Source organism: Triticum aestivum, chromosome 7A, assembly GCF_018294505.1.
Source record: "Triticum aestivum cultivar Chinese Spring chromosome 7A, IWGSC CS RefSeq v2.1, whole genome shotgun sequence".
NCBI classification, from domain to species: domain Eukaryota; kingdom Viridiplantae; phylum Streptophyta; class Magnoliopsida; order Poales; family Poaceae; genus Triticum; species Triticum aestivum.
Window position 1 is genome coordinate 65,562,729 of NC_057812.1, and position 17,341 is coordinate 65,580,069.

Genomic DNA, 17,341 nt, shown 5'->3' on the forward strand with positions numbered 1-17,341 from the left:
CTTTGAGGAGTTTGTGGCACAGAACGCTGGCCCCTCGCCGGTTAGTTCATCCCCAATCTATTCACCCAAAGCATGTCATGCCTTTCAACACAGTCATATATCCCGTGCATATGTCTTTTCAACATCCAGGGAACAGGTGGATCTACCGTTGGCGGTGGTCTTCGCAGCACTCCGGAGACACGGAGCCCGACCACTCCGATCCACGGAGGCGGAGGGAGGAGGAGGCGGTCTTGGCGGTAGCGCTGCCGCTAGCAGTGACGACCTGGGCTTCGGCGGTCTTGGCGGTGACGACCTCCGTGGTGCTCGACGTCCTGGCGCTTAAGCCTTTGGGTCACATTGTGGCGGTCTTGGTGGTGATGATACTTATATGCTTGTGATGTTTCTTATTGTTGTTTGTGAGATTCTTATGCTTGGTGGTGATGATACTTATATGTTTATGCTTTGCGATGCTTCTTATGATGTGTGATGATGAATTTGTTCTGTGATGCTGCTGGGCCAGCTGTTATGTGATGCATATATTTGTTGTGTGTTGTATATATTCAAATGAATTGAGCTGAAACAAAACAGAAAAAAGAAAAAAAACAGACAAAAACTATGTCGACGGCAAGGCCGTCGGCATAGAGCTGCCGTGAGCTCCCAGTGGCTGCCACGTGGCAGGTCTATGCCGACGGCTTAGCCGTCGGCATAGTTTCAAACTAAGCCGACGGCTATGTCGTCGGCATAGGCCTGCTCCAGGAGCTCCTAGTGGATGCCACGTGGCAGGTCTATGCCGACGGTCTAGCCGTCGGCATAGTTTCAACCTAAGCCGACAGCTATGCCGACGGCTAGGCCGTCGGCACAGACCTGCCACGTGGCAGCCACTAGGAGCTCCTGGAGCAGGCCTATGCCGACGACATAGCCGTCGGCTTAGTTTGAAACTATGCCGACGGCTAAGCCGTCGGCATAGACCTGTCGGCTAGGCCGTCGGCACAGACCTGCCATGTGGCGAGCAAGCATTGGTCAGCACTTGACGGCGGCCGCCGTTAGGCGATAACGTTGCCGACGGCCGGGGCCGTCGGCATAGATGTACGGACACCGTCGGGATAGGGCCTATGCCGACGGCCTTTCTATGCCGACGGCTTTCCTGGCTATGCCGACGGATATGTTCCCGACGGCCCTATGCCGACGGGTGCCATCGGCATAGGCCTGTCCCGATGGCCATTCAGGAATATGCCGACGGCCCTGGCCGTCGGCATAGGGTGCGATTCCGGTAGTGGCGAGTCGTTAGCAGATGATGTCAAACAGCCACGGAATGGCTCTTACTGGTCCGCCGCTTGGTATGAGATGTGGACTGTTTCGGACGCATCAGTGGCCAAAGCCCCACAGCCGGTACCCCAGTGTGGAAGGCGAGTTTAGGGATTATAAACATGGTGTAGTCGTTCAAGTTAATGATTGCTCTATTGTGATTGATCTCATCATTGTTGATATGCTTGAAAATCTCATTACATCTATTATATTAGGTAGGTGATATGTTGTGTAGCATAAGTATCATGGTCACTACTGTTTTGACCGATACCATTCCCTCCGTTCATTTTTGTAAGTCACGGAATAAAATCTAGTACACACTCGCTCGGTCGTGCACAAACAACACTCCCATCTCGCCCGGGGACAAGTTAGCGAAGCACCCGCATCTCTCTCACTCGCAACTCATCCGCATCTCTCTCACTTGCGACTCACCCGCATCTCTCCCTCACACTCGCCCACATCACTGGCGCCGGTACAGACGATAAATATACCAACGAGTCTTCAAATTAAGAAAAAAAGACCATTTTACTCCTCTGAAGAAAATGGGTTTTTCGCATAACCCCCTGAACTTTTTTCCTCACTTTACCCCTTATCTATCCAATATCGGTCAAAAATAATCTTGGGCAGATTTTCTTGGGTGGTTTGCTGATGTGGACGTTGTCAAAGTGGTTTGTTGACTAGTGAGGCCCTTTGGTTAGGTGAAGAGCGCAGCCAGCACTCAGTTCATGCCGACGGTGCTGTCGTTCTTTGTCTGCGCGACTAGCGCCTCATCCTCATGTTGAAACCTTGTCCAAGAGCTTCACCTCGCTCAGCTATATATTCCTACAAAATGAGTTTGTTCTGGTCACCGCAGATCATCGTCGCCCATGTCTTCTTCCTTGCCTCATGCATCGACCGCTGCCACCTCGATATCTTCCTCCGATGACCCCCGATTCTCCTCCTCTTCTTACCGTACATCGTCGTGCTCCCCTAAAGCTAATCAGCCCCACCATTTGGAGCAACGCATCACCTAGGATCTCTCACTAGTAGAAAACATGATTTTGGTTCTAGCCGGATCAGAGCATTAGCCCCTGTCACGGCACGAGCCGGGACTAATATGAGCATCAGTCCCGGCTCGAGCGGCTGGGACGTCGGCCGGGGCTCGGCATGCATCAGTCCCGGTTCGAATCGGACCTTTAGTCTCGGTTCTAGACACCAACCGGGACTAAAGGGGTTGTCCCGGCTGGTGTTTGGAACCGGTACTAAAGAATATGCCTTTAGTCCCGGTTTTACATACCAACTGGGACTAAAGTTTTGCCTATATATATCCTCGCCCCTGTCCACCCTCTCCTTTGTTTTTTGGCCGTAGAAGGTGGGACGTGATTATGTTCCACCGGATACAAAAACGTGAGTTTAATGTAGGTGATCATGTTCTATTATACAACTCTCGTTTAAGATTTTTTTTGCAGGAAAACTCCTCTCTAAATGGGAAGGTCCTTACGTTATCGAGGAGGTCTATCGCTCCGGTGCCATATCAACAACTTCGAAAGCACAAATCCAAGGGTGGTGAATGGTCAAAGAATCAAACATTATATCTCAGGTAATCCTATAAATGTTGAAACTAATGTTATTGAAACCGTAACCCAGGAGGAGTATATAAGGGACACCTTCCAGAACGTTTCAGCCTCCAAAAAGGAAGAGGTATGTGGTGCGGTAAGTAAACCGACTCCAAAACAGTTCTAATAGCAATTTTTCTCCGTTTTGGAATATTTAAGAAAATAGGAAATGAAGAAGCAGTCCGGAAAGGACACGAGGCATCCACGAGGGTGGAGGGCCCACCCCCTGCCTCGTGGGCACCTAGTGTGCCCTCCGGACTCCGTTTTCTTGCATGATACTTCTTTTGGTCGGTAAAAATTCATTATATAATCTCCCGAAGGTTTTGACCACCGTACCACACAATTATCTCATGTTTTGTTTCGAGCTGTTTTCTGCCAGAGTTGTCAAGGCTAGGCATCATGTCGTCCCCCTCCTCCAACAATGAGGGCGACGATGCTTGGCTAATGAAGATAAAGATGAAGAGAGAAGAACCCGGGGAGATCAACAAGGATGATGGGATCAAGAAGGCCACAGAGGATCAAGCTCCGGCAACAGAAGAAGAAGACATCCTTCAACCTCATTACAATCTTCTTACCCCTACTGAAATTGAAGCTTTGAAGATGATTGAAATAGTTCGGGTGCAGAACAAGTATCCAACTCGTGAAAATATTCTGTTGCAAGAGCATAGCACCGCACTCAAGGGCATTATTCGTAAGTTGGAGCACCTCCTTCGCTTGATGTTGGACGACAAGCCTACGCCATCAACGATCTCTTCTTCACCACCAAAGGCGAACTGAGTATCGGGTATGGGCACTCCCCTTGGCAACTGCCAAGCTTGGGGGAGTGCCCCAGTATCGTATCACTATCACACTTCTATCTTTACCGTTTTCTTAGTTCGATCCTTTTGATTATATCTTGATTTAGTAGAATAAAGGTTAGTATGATCTAGCTTTGAGTTTTGTGTTGGACCTTATCTATGTAATCGAGTCTGTGAGTTATATATAATAAAGATTAGTTTTGAGTCAAGGGCTTGGTTATCTTGCTATGATCTTGAGAAAAGAGAGAAAGAATAAAAAGAAATAAAGAGATCATATTGATCTTATGGAGAGTAATGACTTCACATATAAAGAGTATGATGAATAAAAGATGTTGATAGTTGACAAACCTAGTTTTGGTCATCGTTGTAATTAATAGGAAGTAATAAAGAAAGAGAGGTTTTCACATATAAATATACTATCTTGGACATCTTTTATAATTATGAGCACTCTTTAAAATATGACATGCTAAAAAGTTGATGTTGGACAAGGAAGACAACGTAATGGGTTATGTTTTCATACATCCGAAATAAATTATATTGCCATGGATCATCCAACATGTTGAGCTTGCCTTTCCTCCCCATGCTAGCCAAATTCGTTGCACCAAGTAGAGATACTACTTGTGCTTCCAAATATCCTTAAACCCAATTTTGCCATGAGAGTCCACCATATCTACCTATGGATTGAGTAAGATCCTTCAAGTAAGTTGTCATTGTTGCAAGCAATAAAAATTGCTCTCTAAATATGTATGATTTATTAGTGTGGAGAAAATAAGCTTTATACGATTTTGTGATGTAGAAGAAATAAAAGCGACAGACTGCATAATAAAGGTCCATATCACAAGTGGAAATATAAAGTGACATTCTTTTGCATTAAGATTTCGTGCATCCAACCATAAAAACACATGACAACCTCTGCTTCCCTCTGTGAAGGGCCTATCTTTTAATTTTTGTCCTATACTTCATACAAGAGTCATGGTGATCTTCACCTTTCCTTTTTACATTTTATCCTTTGGCAAGCACTGTGTGTTGTGTGAGTTTTCATAAACTATTATTGTTGACATTACCCTTGAGGTATAAGGTTGGGAGGTAAAACTATAAGCCTCTATCTTTCTCTGTGTCCGATTAAAGCTTCATACTCATAAGTATTGCGTGAGTGTTAGCAATTGTGAAAGACTACATGATAGTTGAGTATGTGGACTTGTTGAAAAGCTCTTATATTGACTCTTTCCGATGTTATGATAAATTGCAATTGCTTCAATGACTGAGATTATAGTTTGTTAGTTTTCAATGAAGTTTCTGATTCATAATTTACATTGTGAATAAGATTGTTACTTTAGCATAAAAAATCATATGACTATATATATATATGTTGCTGTTATAAGAATGATCAGGATGCCCTCATGTCCGTATTTTATTTTAGCGACACCTCTATCTCTAAACATGTGGACATATTTTTCGTTATCGGCTTCCGCTTGAGGACAAGCGAGGTCTAAGCTTGGGGGAGTTGATACGTCCATTTTGCATCATACTTTTATATCGATATTTATTGCATTATGGGCTGTTATTACACATTATGTCACAATACTTATGCCAATTCTCTCTTATTTTACAAGGTTTGCATGAAGAGGGAGAATGCCGGCCGCTGGAATTCTAGGCTGGAAAAGGAGAAAATATTGAAGACCTATTCTACACAACTCCAAAAGTCCTGAAACTCCACGGAAGTCAGTTTTGGAATATATAAAAAATATTGGGCGAAGAAAGCACCAGAGGGGGGCCACCCACCATCCACGAGGGTGGGGGGCATGTCCTACCCCCCTGGGCACGCCCCTTGTCTCGTGGGCCCCTGGCAGGCCTCCGGTGCCCATCTTTGGCTATATGAAGTCTTTCACGCTGGAAAAAAATCATAACCAAGCTTTCGGGACGAAGCGCCACCGCCACGAGGCGGAACCTTGGTGGAACCAATCTAGGGCTTCGGTGGAGCTGTTCTGCAAGGGAAGCATCCCTCCGGGAGGGGGAAATCATCACCATCGTCATCACCATCGATCCTATCATCGGGAGGGGGTCAATCTCCATCAACATCTTCACTAGCACCATCTCCTCTCAAACCCTAGTTCATCTCTTGTATCCAATATTTGTGCCAAAACCTCAGATTGGTACACGTGGGTTGCTAGTAGTGTTGATTACTCCTTGTAGTTGATGCTAGTTGGTTTATTTGTTGGAAATCATATGTTCAGATCCTTTATGCATATTAATACCCCTCTGATTATGAACATGAATATGATTTGTGAGTAGTTACGTTTGTTCCTGAGGACATGGGAGAAGTCTTGCTATAAGTAGTCATGTGAATTTGGAATTCGTTCGATATTTTGATGAGATGTATGTTGTCTTAACTCCAGTGGTGTCATGTGAATGTCGACTACATGAAACTTCACCATTATTTGGGCCTAGGGGAAGGCATTGGGAAGTAATAAGTAGATGATGGGTTACTAGAGTGACATAAGCTTAAACCATAGTTTATGTGTTGCTTCGTAAGGGGCTGATTTGGATCCATATGTTTCATGCTATGGTTAGGTTTACCTTAATACTTCTTTTGTAGTTGCGGATGCTTGCAAGAGGGGTTAATCATAAGTGGGATGCTTGTCCAAGCAAGGGCAGTACCCAAGCACCCGTCCACCCACATATCAAATTATCAAAGTACCGAACGTGAATCATATGAGCGTGATGAAAACTAGCTTGACGATAATTCCCATGTGTTGTACCTTATTTACTTTATTACTTGTTACCCGTTACAAATTACCTTATCACAAAACTATCTGTTACCGATAATCTCAGTGCTTGCAGAGAATACCTTACTAAAAACTGCTTATCATTTCCTTCTGCTCCTCATTGGGTTCGACACTCTTACTTATCGAAAGGAATACGATAGATCCCCTATATTTGTGGGTCATCACCTCCTAACCATACATGTGGTTTGAGAGGTAATCATCAGTGAACTGCTTTGGAAAGGCCTGAAAACAAGAATGTGCATAAATATCTTCTCTATATTGGAAATGGGGCAAAGGAAAAAAAAGCAAGGTATAATAGTTAGTAACATCCTGTAGTGAATTGATGTCTTCTTCATTGTGCAGACAAATATCTTTTTATTTTTTGTCGCTAATTTCTTTATCCTAACAATCTTTCTGAGTTTCTTGACTTGAGTGATATTCATGGACAACTCATTTCCCCATATGCAAAAAGGGTCGAACAGTGGGTCAAAACCTCTGACAGTAGGACCTACATGTGCAAGACCAAATTGTTAAAAACCTAAATATTAGAATGCTTCCTGCAATTGCACAATAATGTGCTATTAGACAACGGACCATGCACGTGGTAACCTGATGTCTACTACACAACCTTCTTCTTGTAGACATTGTTGGGCCTCCAAGTGCAGAGGTTTGTAGGACAGTAGCAAATTTCCCTCAAGTGGATGGCCTAAGGTTTATCAATCCGTAGGAGGCGTAGGATGAAGATGGTCTCTCTCAAGCAACCCTGCAACCATATAACAGAGAGTCTCTTATATCACCAACACACCCAATATAATGGTAAATTGTATAGGTGCACTAGTTCGATGAAGAGATGGTGATACAAGTGGTATATGGATAGTAGATAATGGTTTTTGTAATCTGAAAATATAAAAACAGCAAGGTAAATAATGATAAAAGTGAGCACAAACGGTATTGCAATGCTAGGAAACAAGGCCTAGGGTTCATACTTTCACTAGTGCAAGTTCTCTCAACAATAATAATATAATTGGATCACATAACTATCCCTCAACATGCAACAAAGAGTCACTCCAAAGTCACTAATAGCGGAGAACAAACGAAGAGATTATGGTAGGGTGCGAAACCACCTCAAAGTTATCCTTTCTGATCGATCTATTCAAGAGTCCGTAGTAAAATAACATGAAACCATTCTTTCCGTTCAATCTATCATAGAGTTCGTACGAGAATAACACTTTAAGACACAAATCAATCAAAACCCTAATGTCACCTAGATACTCCAATGTCACCTCAAGTATCCGCGGGTATGATTATATGATATGCATCACACAATCTCAGATTTGCCTATTCAAACCAACACAAAGTACTTCAAAGAGTGCCCCAAAGTTTCTACCGGAGAGTCAAGACGAAAACGTGTGCCAACCCCTATGCATAGGTTCATGGGCGGAACCCACAAGTTGATCACCAAAACATACATCAAGTGGATCAATAGAATACCCCATTGTCACCACGGGTATCCAACGCAAGACATACATCAAGTGTTCTCAAATCCTTAAAGACTCAATCCAATAAGATAACTTCAAAGGGAAAACTCAATCCATTACAAGAGAGTAGAGGGGGACAAACATCATAAGATCCAACTATAATAGCAAAGCTCGCGATACATCAAGATCGTACCACCTCAAGAACACGAGAGAGAGAGAGAGAGAGATCAAACACATAGCTACTGGTACATACCCTCGGCCCCGAGGGTGAACTACCCCCTCCTCGTCATGGAGAGTGCCGGGATGATGAAGATGGCCACCAGAGAGGGATTCCCCCTCCGGCAGGGTGCCGAAACGGGTCTAGATTAGTTTTCGGTGGCTACGGAGGCTTCTGGCGACGGAACTCCCGATCTATTGTGCTCCCCGATGTTTTTAGGGTATATGGGTATATATGGGAGGAAGAAGTACGTCGGTGGATCTCCGAGCTATCCACGAGGTAGGGGGTGCCCACGGGGTGGGCGCGCGCCCCACCCTCGTGGGCAGCCCGGGACTTTCCTGGTCCATCTCCGATACTCCGTGGGCTTCTTCTGGTCCAAAAATAAGTTCCGTGAAGTTTCAGGTCAATTGTAATCCGTTTGATTTTCCTTTTCTGCGATACTCCAAAACAAGGAAAAAACAAAAACTGGCACTGGGCTCTAGGTTAATAGGTTAGTCCCAAAAATAAGATAAAAGTGCATAATAAAGCCCATAAACATCCAAAATAGATAATATAATAGCATGGAACAATAAAAAATTATAGATATGTTGGAGACGTATCATAACCTCGATTGTAAACCTCAGTGCTTCCCATTGTTTCCGTGTCCCTGCAACACATATAAGGTTCGTCATCAGGTTAAGTAAGGGTTCTCATGCTATCAGTACAATATATTGATGAAATATAAGCACATTGCAGATTCATCAGATTAATTCAAGCCACACGGAAAACCGATTTATCCAAACCAAGCATGATTAAGAACTAGGAAATATAGCACTTGTATATGTTTCTCATGTATTATGTGCAACCAAATTTGATGTATTCCTCACATGCACAACAATACAAAATTATACCCATGACAATTGGACATCGCATTGCATAATTGAACCAAGCAGTTAACCAAACACCACAACAAATGAACCAACATTAACTAAGCACCACATTGCACAATGTAACATACTCCTAATAGAAGATCAGATAGTTAACCAAATAGTTAACTACAGCCAATTGTAGCAATTGTATTTGTTTCTTGTGTATTTACTACAACCAAATTCAATTTATTCCTCACATGGTATAGAATAACAGAATGCACCCACAACTATTGAACATTGCATTGCAGAATTGAACCAAATAGTTAACTAAACACCACAACACAAATGAACCAAACATTAACTGAGCACCACATTGCACAATGTATAACCAAACCAAGCACGCTTGACAACTTGGAAATATAGCAATTGTATTCGTTTCTCATGTATTTTGTAAAGATAAATATACAACATGGAAGACAATACAAAATTGTAGCCTGAAGAATTGAACATCACATTTGCAGAATTGAACCAAACAGGTAATTGAAGACGATAACTAATTAACAAAATAGTTAATAAGTGAGCACCACACTGCACGACATATAGAACATATACACTAGAGCAACAGATTGCATGGTAAAATTAGATAGCATAATTCACTAGAATTTGTGAAGGAAAGGTAGGAGCAGCACACGCAACGGGTAAACCGAGCATGCTTAACCGGCATAGCTAGCAAATGGCAAGGTGCTTCTTCAAGATCTGGGGGAAGGCACGAATGGCACCCATCGCGACCTCATCTGCACATGCGGTCGCGATTTGCTTCTCCACTGCCAAATGCTCCTTGAGGTCCTAGCTATACTGCGTGCACCATGGCTTAGGTCGGCGCTTATTGTAACGCCCCGAGACCGATGTGCCAGGTTTCCTCCAGTTTTTCGCTGTTTTTGCCTTGTCATTGCTTGCGTGCCATGCATTGCATATCATGTCATAATGTGCATTTCATTTGTATACATGTTCGTCTCATGCATCCGAGCATTTTCCCCGTTGTCCGTTTTGCAATCCGGTGCTCCTATGTCACCCGGTGTCCCCTTCAACCTCTTTGCGTGTGTGGGGGTTAAACATTTCCGGATTGGACCGAGACTTGTCATGCGGCCTTGGTTTACTACCAGTAGACCGCCTGTCAAGTTTCGTGCCATCTGGACTTTGTTTGATACTCCAACGGTTAATCGAGGGACCGAAAAGGCCTCGTGTTTGTTGCAGCCCAACACCCTTCCAAAGTGGCCCAAAACCCACTTAAACCTCCTCCATCATCTCGGTCGTTCGATCACGATCGTGTGGCCAAAAACCGCACCTCATTTGGAGTCTCCTAGCTCCCTCTACCTATATATATATGTGTTCCCCTCCGAAATTCGTGCAGATGAAACCCTAAAAACTCCTCCGCGTGTCGCCGGACATTTCCTCCCGCGCCGGTCGGACATGTCCACCCCGCCGCCACGTCGCCCGGACCAATCCGGAGCCGCCACCTCAGCGCGCCGCCCGCCCGAACCAATCCTAACGCGCCACATCGCCAGCGCCGCGCCCTCCTCTCTCCTCCGCCGCAGCGGCCCGAGGGAGCCCAGATCAGGCCCGCCCCGGGCCAGATCGGGCCGCCGCTGTGACGCCCCCGATTCAATCGTACACTAATCATGCACGCAAATGTGTATGATCAAGATCAGGGACTCACGGGAAGATATCACAACACAACTCTACAAATAAAATAAGTCATACAAGCATCATAATACAAGCCAGGGGCCTCGAGGGCTCGAATACAAGTGCTCGATCATAGACGAGTCAGCGGAAGCAACAATATCTGAGTACAGACATAAGTTAAACAAGTTGCCATAAGATGGCTAGCACAAACTGGGATACAGATCGAAAGAGGCGCAGGCCTCCTGCCTGGGATCCTCCTAACTACTCCTGGTCGTCGTCAGCGGCTGCACGTAGTAGTAGGCACCTCCAGGTGTAGTAGTCGTCGTCGACGGTGGCGTCTGGCTCCTGGACTCCAGCATCTGGTTGCGACAACCAGGAAGGAAGGAAAGGGGAAAAAGGGGGGAGAAAGCAACCGTGAGTACTCATCCAAAGTACTCGCAAGCAAGGAACTACACTACATATGCATGGGTATATGTGTAAGGAGGCCATATCAGTGGACTGAACTGCAGAATGCCAGAATAAGAGGGGGATAGCTAATCCTGTCGAAGACTACGCTTCTGGCAGCCTCCGTCTTGCAGCATGTAGAAGAGAGTAGATTGAAGTCCTCCAAGTAGCATCTCCAAGTAGCATATCCAGGTAGCATCTCCAAGCGCATCTCCAGTCGCATCGCATAGCATAATCCTACCCGGCGATCCTCCTCTCGTCGCCCTGTAGAAAAGCGATCACCGGGTTGTCTGTGGAACTTGGAAGGGTGTGTTTTATTAAGTATCCGGTTCTAGTTGTCATAAGGTCAAGGTACAACTCCAAGTCGTCCTGTTACCGAAGATCACGGCTATTCGAACAGATTAACTTCCCTGCAGGGGTGCACCACATAACCCAACACGCTCGATCCCATTTGGCCGGACACACTTTCCTGGGTCATGCCCGGCCTCGGAAGATCAACACGTCGCAGCCCCACCTAGGCACAACAGAGAGGCCAGCACGCCGGTCTAAACCTAAGCGCACAGGGGTCTGGGCCCATCGCCCATAGCACACCTGCACGTTGCGTACGCGGCCGAAAGCAGACCTAGCCTAGTGGCGTTCCAGTTCAATTCGGCGCGCGCCGCTCCGTCGCTGACGTCTGAAGTGCTTCGGCTGATACCACGACGTCGGGATACCCATAACTACTCCCACGTAGATGGTTAGTGCGTATAGGCTCGTAGCTAGACTCAGATCAAATACCAAGATCTCGTTAAGCGTGTTATTATGAAGCAACCGCGGACGCCGACCAGGGCCAGGCCCACCTCTCTCCTAGGCGGTCTCAACCTGCCCTGTCGCTCCGCCACAAAGATCCACACAGAGGGCCGTCGGGACAAAGGTCCTTTCAGCCCCCAATCCGTGAATCACTCGCAGGTACTCTTCGAGCTGACCCGACTTTAGTCACCATCTGTATAGTATGTATGTATGTATAGTATATACCCGTGATCACCTCCCGAGTGATCACGGCCCAATAGTATAGCAAGGCAGACCGACAAGAATGTAGGGCCAATGATGATAAACTAGCATCCTATACTAAGCATTTAGGATTGCAGGTAAGGTATCAACAGGTGTAGCAACAATGTCAGGCTATGCATCAGAATAGGATCAACGGAAAGCAGTAACAGGCTACACTACTCTAATGCAAGCAGTATAGAAGAGAATAGGCGATATCTGGTGATCAAGGGGGGGGGGGCTTGCCTGGTTGCTCTGGCAAGAGAGAGGGGTCGTCGGTGATGTAGTCGACCACAGGGGCATCAGCATCGTCACGGGGTCTACCGGAGAGAAGAGGGGGGAGAAACAGTAAATACATAGCAAGCAAGTGCATAACATGACAACAAGCAGAGCTAGACGTGTTCTAACGCGGTAGTAGGTGATACCGACGAAGGGGGAAAGCATCCGGGAAAGTATTCCCGGTGTTTCGCGTTTTCGGACAGATGAACCGGAGGGGGAAAGTTGCGTATTTGATATGTTAGGGGTGTGTGGTGGATGAACGGGCTGCACATCCGGAATCGTCTCGTCGTTCTGAGCAACTTTCATGTTGAAAATATTTTAATCCGAGTTACGGATTAAAAGATATGATTTTCTAAAGATTTTATTAATTTCTGGAATTTAATTAATTATTTAATTTAATTCGAAAATGGATTTATGACATCAGCATGATGTCATGCTGACATCAGCAGTCAACAGGAATTGACTGGGTCAATCTGATGGTGGGACCCGGTTGTCATTGTCTAAGACTAGCTAATCAGGTTTAGTTAGTCTAACTAAAATGATTAGGTTTAATAACTACAATTAATTAGGTTAACTAATCAGGATTAATTAAGTTAATTAATTCTTTAATTAATTAATTAATATTTTAATTATTTTAGTTATTTATTTATTTACTTTTTTTAAAGCCCTTTTTTTCGTTCTGGGGTGGGGCCTGCTTGTCATAGGGCCAATGGCCTTAGCGGGCATGGGCGTGCGGGTGCGGGCGTGCGCCCGAGCGGTTGCAGCGGGCGACGGGCGCCGCGTGCAGGGGGTGCGGGCGCAACCTGAGGGCGCTGGGCGCGCGCGGCGCACGCCGGCGCCGGCGGCCAGGCCAAGGAAGGCGGCGGAGGAACGACTGCGGTGGCGGGCAAGGCCCGGGGCGAAGGCCTCGACAGCGGGCAGGCGAAACCAGGGCGCGAGCGGCCCACGACGAGCGCGCCGGCCGGCGGAGAGTGGCGCTAGGCGGCGGGCTCGGTAACGGCGGAAGCTAGCAGCAACAACAACAAATCGAGGGGGAGGACGGAGGGGGAACGTGGTGCTGCTCACAGCGTTGCAGGGGAGGCTCGATGAGGCCGGGGACGACCGAAGTCGGGCGGATCGACGCGGAGGAGCTGTGTTGGCCGAAGATGAAGACGAGGTTGATGTAGACGTTGCGGTGGCTCCCTGCTGGATCCAGTGGGTGAAGACGACGAGGCGGACGATGACGGAGCTCGCGGGCCAGCTTACAGGGGCGCCGGGACGATGGAGAGCGCGGGAACGGAGGTGGGGGCGGGATCGGGCCCCTGGGCGCAGGCGGGCGCCCAGATCGAGCGGGGGATGAGCGGCTCGGGCGCCGCGGCAGCGCCAAGGCGGTGGTGTTCCGGGCGGTGGCCGGCGGCGGTTTCGATCCCCGATCCAAATCGGGGAGGGGGCGCAGAGGAGGGGAGAGGGGGAGGCGACAGCAGCCTGGCGGCGCCAGCGACGGGCGCCGTCGTCGAGGTCGCGGGACGGCATCGGATCGGGGTGGCGAGGACGAGGCCGGAGGGCCGGCGAGGCGGTTGGCCTCTGGCGTCGGCGGTTGCGCCGGGTCGGGGCGATCCCGATCCAGATCGTGGGGGTGAAAGGGGGCGAGTGGGGGCGAGGGGAGGGCCGCTAGGGGTTCGGTCGAGGCCCCAGTCGGGAGGGTGGGTTGTTTCCTTTATTTGTTTCTTATTTTCTTTCATTTTAGTATTTGCTTTACTGTTGTTATCTTTATGCTCATTAATTTGTTTTACAACATACATATATAGCCCTAAATTCAGATGGCTAGTTTTACCACTGCCACAAAAAGTTCACACCTAATTAAAATAGTTTAATATTTTATAAATTATAAAAGGCCTTTATTTAATTGTTTAAGCTACTGTTTTATTTATTTTATAGTTATTTAAACTTTTATAAAAGTGTGGTTCCTTCACCATAGTTACCTACGCATTATTTGGCACAACCCGAACATTTTAGTTTTAATTTTTCAAAACGTTTATTGTTTGCTTGAATTTGAATTTGAATTCGAACCGGTTTCGAACTAACGCGAGATTCGCAACAGTAATCGAGGTGACGTGGCATCATTAGCAGAGGGTTACTGTAGCTTGATTACCCGGGCGTCACAATTCTCCTCCACTACAAGAAATCTCGTCCCGAGATTTAAGAGGGGGACTAGGGGAAAAGTCTGGTTACGAAATCCTAACGAATCTTCTCGTCTTTGGTTGCTCTTCTTGAAGAGATCAATCCATTACACTGATGTCTTCATTCCTCTGCTTCAGGTCATCATGATGAAGTTGTCGTCCTTTCTTCGGGGACTCCATCGTACTTACGAATAGGTAAGGGGCAGCTCAGCTAAGACAGAATGTTTATGAGGGAAACCATCTGGGGTTAACATAAGAATGTGCATAAGATTATCTCTCGAGTTGAACATATAAAATACATCGAGAGTAAGGTACGAAGGTACCATAAGAGGTTCCAAGCGGATAGGTAGTTGCTCGAAGTCTGAACCAGAGGGAGACAGAGGTTCAGAGCAGCGAGAGTAAGCATTGCGTCTGATACCCGAATAGTGGCAGGTGGCCCGTGAGTTACATATGAAGCCAAGTGTGAGGAATAACTTTGACACTAGGGTGTAAAGGAGAGTTAGGTTTCGATCCTGTGAAACTGTGGGTTATGGGCCCACCATGTGGGTTAAACGTTGAAAGAGCGGTGACATCTTGCACGGTTATGATAGCCAGGCATGCCAGAGAATAACCTGTCAGTTATGTCGGTAACAACGTCGGTACCAAGGCGAGGGACAAGGAGAACCATTTTCCTGCTCGTTGAAACGAGGCGGACCAATAGGCAAAGTTCTCGTCCATCGGTGGTTACTGAAATGCCATCAACAATAGTAATAGGATCTTACTGACAGAGTTGTACACCGAGGTATTTACATAAGCAGGAGAATAATACTGCTTAGATTATATAGACCTCAAGAAAGGTTAAACCAACCAATGGAAAGGAAAATAAGATTATTAGATTAAACAGAACAATGGAAAGGAAAATGTGTTTAAACACATATATCAAGGGGTATATCCTTCCCAAGGGTAAGCAACGCATGATATTCATGACGGGATATAACGTAGAAAACCCCTTTAGGAAAGGGAAGAGAAATTTTCATGACATTACCCATACGACGGTGATTGGATAATTGATCAAGAAGCATTTAGCATTGGGCTTTAAATGTTCTTGTTGAAAATCGGAGTACCACAGACATGCTTCGAGATAGCATTGACATGGTCTTCAAGCAAAAGGTCAGACTTTGGATATAGGAAGGATCCATTAGGAACAACTTGTAGGATAAGTCTTACAATTTCCTCATGGATGAATGGATAACCTTGCTGAAAAGGAATCTATAATGATAGGTCCTCCAGCCAGGGGGGGGGGGTGCTAGGCATGACATCATGTTACCGGGTCATCAAAGGATCAACGTCATAACTCTTGGAAAGTTGTCCCAACCATCATATCTGACCGAGATTCAGATCCGATTGGTGTCAGGATACCTGAGACTCAGGATGTCCGAGAAGAAAAGGCGCAACGCAAATCGTTGAAATGGCATTGCAAGCTTCTCGGGAAATGAACTATGGGAGCGGGTTTCTGAAGCAATAGTTCACCATTAAACCAAGGAGAGGACAAGGAGGTGTCCGGTGAACTCAACGGCAATTCATCGAGATTTCCAAAAGATGGATTTCCACAATTAAGTGAACAAGGAGATAACATTTGTCAGATCAAATGATATAAGGAAGTATGCTCGAGGAAACATACACAACTAAACATTGGCTGAAAGGTGCGCCCGAAATATGGGTTGGGTTGCACGACCAATGTCAGAATGGTGATTCAATTAGCGAAGGACTTAGAATGAACTATCGCCCATTCACTTCAAAGCAATAGGGTTGCTAGAAGTTTTGAATTCACACGTCATAGCTCCATTGTCGGTATTCCGGTTGAAAACAATACGGGGACCAAGGAATGAACGAAGATGGTAAGAAGTATTATGTTATCAAGAATTATTAAGAGGTGGTGAAATTCTCACCACATTCTTGACAAAAGAGATGGTAATACTACCGAGGTAAGGAAGATCAACTGCTGGGTAGCAGTGATCTCAAGGTTTACACCAAACACGAACAAGTTGTGTTGAACGGAAGGCAATAAAGTGGTCGATGAGAACAGGAATCATCGAGGGGCAAGGATGGTATTACCCATCATGAATTCAATTGAATTCCTGGAAGAGCTCATAAGGTTGATGGTGATCACGACACAATTGTCGAGAGATTTCATGCAGATGTAGTCAATCAGCGACGACATCAAGTCAAAGGAATGATGAAGCAAGAGGTTATTGGAACCACAGTTACGACACAAACTCGAACTCAAGCTTGTTGTTTAAGGTGAAAGGGTATGACGAGGAAAAAAATCGACGTAAGGTTAGTTCATCGTCGAAAATTGGTGCTCCGAGAATAAGGACCAGGTAGCACCGTTAGAATCGTCACGTCAATGATATAGCCAAACAGGCTAGGAATGGCGTGATCGGGTACAAACTCGTACTTATAGAAGCTTACTGAAGAGTTGTTGAACCGTAGAGCGGACTCGGTTCAGTTATCGGTGTCTTTGAGTGTTCAATAACTCCGAGCCCATGAAAAATTGTAATCGGTGAGTATGTAGTACTTGATGAAGAACTCATAAGAAATTATGCAGTTCCAAGATAATCTCGAGATACCAGGTGGTAATACTCGACGACAAGAGTTGAACTGGGGTATTGCTCTATAGAAGACAAGTGCTTAAACTTGCACAGGACATGATATTTAAAGGAGAACATGGTCAGAATCACGATTGCAAAAAGGCCAGATCTCAGATATAAGATGAACTTATACCAA